Raw genomic sequence first — 6,000 nt, 5'->3', positions numbered from 1 at the left:
GAGAGGTGGAAACCGAGACTCAGGCGCTAAATGAGGGAATGGCCGTGAACACTCGCTCTAATGCTTATTCAGGGTTTACCAAGTGCTGTCCACGGGCCGATAGAATCACTTACCATGTGATCACTCATTTAATCTTCATCTCACCTCTGCGAGGTTCCATGTTTCTATAGTTCCTGTTTTCTAGATGACCGAACAAATGCCTCAGAAGGACTAAGTAACAAGGCCAGAATCGGAACTCAGGACCGGCGGTCCATAGTTGATGCTGCTCGCTGCTCGCTGCTCGCTCCGTGACCTTGGCATTAGACCTTCAGACCTCCCACTTCTCAGCCCAAGACTCCAGGCTGGACCCCACTCCCCTCATCTCCGAGCCCTTTTGGGACGTTTTGGAAGGGCCTCGAAGCTGATTTCCTAAGGGTAAATAACTGGTTGCCCTGAAGCTGCCCCCTCAGGTGCCCTAAATTGTTGCTATTGAGTTGGCTTTGCTCCTTTGGAAGCAATAAAGCCATTCCCAGCAACACCCATAAAGCTGCTCCTCTTCCTTTGACCCAATCATTTCGTTCCTGGGAACTTATTCCAAGGAAATAATTCCAACGGAAGCCAACTGTTATCTGCACAGATGAATGCACTGAAGTCTTTCTTTAAAGGTCAAGCACTGGGAACCAGACGAGGGACGAGGGACGTGCTCGAGTAAACGAAGACATCAACACAATGGGCAAGAGGCCTGGCGACCCACAGCTGCAGGACCTGATGGGAACCGGGAAATGCTTTCAGACGATGTGTCACCATCGCACTCCCACCTAACCAGCTAATTCAACGACGAGTGTTTATCAGAGAGTTGGGGGGGGATTCTGTTCACGTTCAAAATAGACTCTGAAGCTCCACTGCCCCCAAAGAAATGGGAGAAAAGCTTAAATGCAACAATCACAACAATATCTAATGAAATAATTCATGGCTTTTGAGTTTCCAAGGCTCCGGGTCCTACTGATCTACAGGATTTTCTGAGAGGGATTTTGACGATTGGCTACCAGTGGTTTTCACCTTTCACCCTGCTCTGTGCTACAATTCTTCATATTAAATGCTGTAAAGACAGCTGGGGTGGGTTCCGTTTTCTGATGGACCCTGACGGACACATACACAGGCATGGACCCTGATGTACAATATCTTCCCCATATGGATAAGGGATCAAAAGAAGACTTCAAAATTAGTATGCCTGCCGTGATTTCAACTTACAGGAATATACACCGAGTGGCCAGATTATTATGACCACCTGACGTTTGTAGGCAAATTAGCTCTAATTTCGCGCTGAAGTTGCTAGAGGGCCAGATCATTATAAACGTCTGAATAGCACAACATACCTAAGTATCGTTGCTGATCAAGTTCATCCTATCATGTTGATGGCGTATCCCAATGGAGATGGCTTCTTCCAACAAGACAATGCGCCATGCCACGGTGCTCGTATTGTGCAGGAGTGGTTTCAAGAACATGAGGGAGACTTTACCTTGCTTAGGTGGCCCCCACCATCACCAGATCTCAATCCAATTGAGCATTTGTGGGACGAAGTTAAAAGAGCCATCAGGCAGCTGGTTCCACAACCATCAGATCTCACAGAACTGGACAGTGCTATTCATCAGGCACGGTGTCAGATTCCTCGCATCACCTTTCAACATCGCGTGGAGTCAATGCCAAGAAGAATCGCCGCAGTAGTGAAGGCAAAAGGTGACCCAACGAAGTACTGATGGGGTGGTCACAATAATCTGGCCCGTCAGTGTGTATTTAGATAATGACAAGTATGCCTGGCCTTTTCCAAATTGTATTTTGTATTAGTTCCCTATTGCTGCTGACAACCCTAACACTTACGTGCCTTAAAACAACGTTTATTATCTCCCAGTTCCTGCAGGTCATGAATCCAGCTGCAGCAGCTGACCTGGCTCCTGTATTTCAGGGTCTCTCAGGCTGAAATCAAGGTATTGCCCGGGGCTGTAGTCATCTCAAGCCCGTATCCAGCCTCCCAAAGCCTCCCCTAACTCCTGAGCTTTCAGCCTCAGCTTGGACATCACCTCCCTGCAGAGGCCTTCCCTGCGCCTCCAGACGAGGTCAGGTCCCCTCCCTGGAGATTTCTGATTCTGACCAGAAATAACATTTTCACCAACTCCCCTCCCCCCAGGCGATTTTTTTAAGCAAAGTTTGGGAGACCCTTCTCACAGCTGTCACAGGCTCTCATAGCTCTCTTCCTTCTCCCTTCTCACTCGGAACACCTGGAACTGATTAGCTAGTTCCCTAAAGGGCCGGGCCCACATCTGTCTTGTCCAAGCCCAGGGCGGGTTAACGGGGAGGACGGGCTGGAGGGAGATGGGCATGCAGGGCCAGTTTAAAGTGGGGTGGAGTGGATGAGCACGTCGCGTCTGATGTGGGCAGGAGAGGTTTGGCTTGGCTGGGGCCGGGGAGGGGCACTGCAGGGCATCTAGGTGGTACTGACAACAGTCAGGTGCTAGGGGAGAGGCAGGGGCCCGGGACGAGGAGAGACCTCGCAGAGCTGCTGCAGGAAACCAGGGTGTTTGCCCGCCTTCGGGTACAGGGCGGGTGGCCCACAACCCCACTGTCTGGGATTACAGTTGGGAAACCTGAGAGTCAGGGTTGCCAGATTTAGCAAATCAAAACATGGTGGCCTGGTTAAATTTGAATTTCAACTAAGCAACAAAGGATTTTTTTTTAGACTAGATATGTCCCAAATATGACACGGGCGTCTGGTGTTTTGTCTGGCAGCCCTGCCAAGGTACGAGCGGAGGCTGAGGCACCACGGCTGGGTCCATGATTGTCCCCAGGGGTTTCCGGACCGGCCAGGCCCAGCCTCACTGCTCAGACTTCATTATTATAACAGCTCGACATTGGAAGCAACCTGAACAGCCTTTTAGGGGAATATATTTGTTTCCTAGGGCGGCTGTCCTGAATGCCACACACTGGGGGGCCTAAAGCAACAGAAATTCATTGTCTCACGATTCTGGAGGCTGGAAGGTCAGCCGGGACCAGGCTCCCTCTGAGACTCTGGGTAGAATCCTTCCTTGCCTTCTCCCAGCTTCCGGCGCTGCCCACCAATCCTTGGTGGTCCTTGGCTCGTGGTGCCAGGCTCCGCCTCTCTCCTCACGTGGCATTCTCCTGTGTCGCCATCTCTTGTCTTCTTTTAAAGACACCAGTCCTGTTGGATGAGGGCCCACCCTAATCAGACACGAACTCAATCGCATCTGCGAAGATCCTGTCTCCAAATAAGGCCACAGGCACAGGGACCAGGGGTTAGGACGGCAGCGTATCTTTTGGGCGGGGGGGTGGGGGGAACAATCCAACCTAAAACAAGCAGAATGGACAAATTAGACATTGATACATAGGAGGATGTCTGTTGTGGATTTTTTTTTTTAAATCCTCACTCGAGGATATTTTTCCATTGATTTTTAGAGAGTGGAAAAGAGAGGGAAAGACCGAGAAAAATATCGATGTGAGAGAAACACATCGATTGGTTGCCTCCTGCATGGGCCCTGACCAGGGCCCAGGCTGGGGAGGAGCCTGCAACCGAGGTACATGCCCTTGATCAGAACTGAACCTAGGACCTTTCCGTCCACAGGCTGACACTCTATCTACTGAGCCAATCTAGCTAGGGCTGGATTTTTAAGTTAAAAAAAAAAAAAAAAGCAACGTAGCCTGGCTGGTGTGGCTCAGTGGTTGAGTGTCAACCTATGAACCAGGAGGTCATGGGTTCGATTCCAGGTCAGGGCACATGCCCGGGTTATGGACTTGATCCCCAATAGGGGGCATGCAGGAGGCAGCCGATCAATGATTTGCTCTCATCATTGATGTTTTTATCTCTCTCTCCCTCTTCCTTCCTCCCTGAAATCAATATATATATATATATATATATATATATATATATATATATATGCAAGGTACAAAAAAAAACATGATCTCCTTTTTTGATCTTAAAAAAACTTCCTATGAGCCTTTATGTGCGATTATTACTTATTCATGTATTCAGTCCACAAATGGTTACTGAGCTCCCACGAGGGATACTGCAATGAACCGGGCAGGTCCTATCCCCGCCCTCCTGGAACCTACAGTTGAGTATGCAGGCCGCTAAAAGGACAGGCATCTAGCCATTGTTTCTATTTCCAAGGGAGCTTGGAGGGGAAAAGGAAAAGAGATTTTCCTTTTAATGTGTTGTTTTCTGCAGTGCTCGAATCTTTATAGCAAGCGTGTTATTATTATGTTTAACCTGTTTGCAATCCGAAAGGCCAGCCCTTTGAAAGCTTCCCTGTTATGCCTCTCTGAGCACGTGGCTCTGACTCAGTGGCACCACCATGTGTGGCTGTTGGACCAACCAGCGAGGCTTTCCCTCGGTGTGGGTGAGCGAGGACTAGTAGGAAGGCTACGCACAACCCTCCTGCTCACCGATGAGCATTTTATTAAACTAGAGAGTGAAATGTAATTAGAGATCTGTTTATGTGTTTATCTGATGTCCCTCTCGGCCACTGGACTCTGAACTCCAGGTTGGTGAGGTCATGTTTGTTTTGTTCAATATTATATAACCAGCCGCCGGCACAGGCTCAACACGTACTAGCTACGTGGTACAAGCGTGCGGAGTGATTGAAAGACTATCAAAGCTTGGGATGGCCTCTCTCCATCATCTAGTGACTAGATGGTCTAACCCAGTCATTTTATAACTGATAAGATTGAAGTCCTGAAAACTCAAGCCCCAGAGCGAAATAGTGGTAGTGAAGCCTAGAAGAACCTTCTCACTCTCAATCCAGGCTCTTATCTAGGAAAAAAAACACACAACGTGATCCGCATTTTATAGTGAGATGAAAAGACATAAAGTCAGTTAGGTACAGAGAAGTACTGTCTAATAATCACCCAAACTTTAAACCTCTGTTTTTCTCTCACAGTGGCTTTTCCCATGGGGGGCTACGTATTCAGCAGATGTTGGGGTTTGCAGGTGCTAATCACACCCCTCACTTCTCCAAGTTCTGATCCAACTGAGAAATAGTCACCGGAGACAAGGAGGGATTAAAACGTCAGCTTTATTGCTGGTCCAGATGGATTGGAGGATGTGGCCTAGACCCAAGGCCCAAACGGGCTTCCTTTTGCTTCTCCCTTGATTAGACCCCCACCCTATCCCCCACCCCTTCCACAACCCCCCACCCCCGCCCACTCACAGCAGTGCAGCTGGACGATTGAAGGCTGCCCTGTGTTCACTGCCTAGAGGAGGCAGGAGCAGCGAGAGCCTATGGGTCAGGTCAGTCCCAGAGAGAGAGAGCCAGGAGGGGGCTTGGCAGTGCACACTCGGTACCTCCTCTCCCAGGGAGGACCCAGGGAGGCGGTGCCAAAAAGTGGACTGAGCCAAATTTTGGCTCAGTGGATAGAGCATCGGCCTGCGGACTGAAAGGTCCCAGGTTCGATTCCGGTCAAGGGCATGTACCTGGGTTGCGGGCACATCCCCAGTGGGAGATGTGCAGGAGGCAGCTGATCGATGTTTCTCTCTCATCGATGTTTCTGACTCTCTATCTCTCTCCCTTCCTCTCTGTAAAAAATCAATAAAATATATTTTTTTAAAAAAAGTGGACTTCTTTCTCCCCAGTGCTTCCAAGAGGGTGTAAGTTCCTGTTTCATGGGCTGATGATAGGAGGAGGGGGAGAGGACTCAGAGCTTCATGACGGCCTCCAATGTGCTCAACACCTTCTCACAGGATCGAAAAGCCTCTGCTCCAGCAAGCAGCTCTGAGGTTAAAGGTTGCGTCATCGAAGGCGAATTTGCTGGGGGGAAGAAAGGCAGAAAATTAAACAATTGGTAATCACACTAAGAAGGGACATATTTTTTCTTACGCAACAGGAAATGCAGAGGGAAGCAGTGCTGGGTTGATGCCACCCAGGACCAATGCTCCCTCTGGCTTTCTGTTGCACCAGCATTAGCAAGTGGGTTTTGTCCTCATGCCCATAGGATTTTTCCCCCCTCCACTTC

General features: G+C 49.4%; 1 long non-coding RNA gene across 1 annotated transcript in view; it reads right to left on the bottom strand.

Moving 5' to 3' along the window:
• Window positions 1-5,045: 5,045 nt before the first annotated feature.
• Window positions 5,046-6,000, bottom strand: part of LOC308532528 — a 53,295-nt gene continuing 52,340 nt past the window's right edge. Inside the window, exon 5 of the long non-coding RNA XR_013996987.1 lies at window positions 5,046-5,795. This is a non-coding gene — a long non-coding RNA (uncharacterized lncRNA). The remainder of the gene's footprint in view (window positions 5,796-6,000) is intronic.

The sequence above is a fragment of the Myotis nattereri genome, assembly GCF_964212035.1.
Source record: "Myotis nattereri genome assembly, chromosome: 16".
NCBI lineage: Eukaryota > Metazoa > Chordata > Mammalia > Chiroptera > Vespertilionidae > Myotis > Myotis nattereri.
The sequence above is the reverse complement of the archived record's forward strand: the minus strand, read 5'-3'. Positions and strand labels throughout refer to the sequence as shown.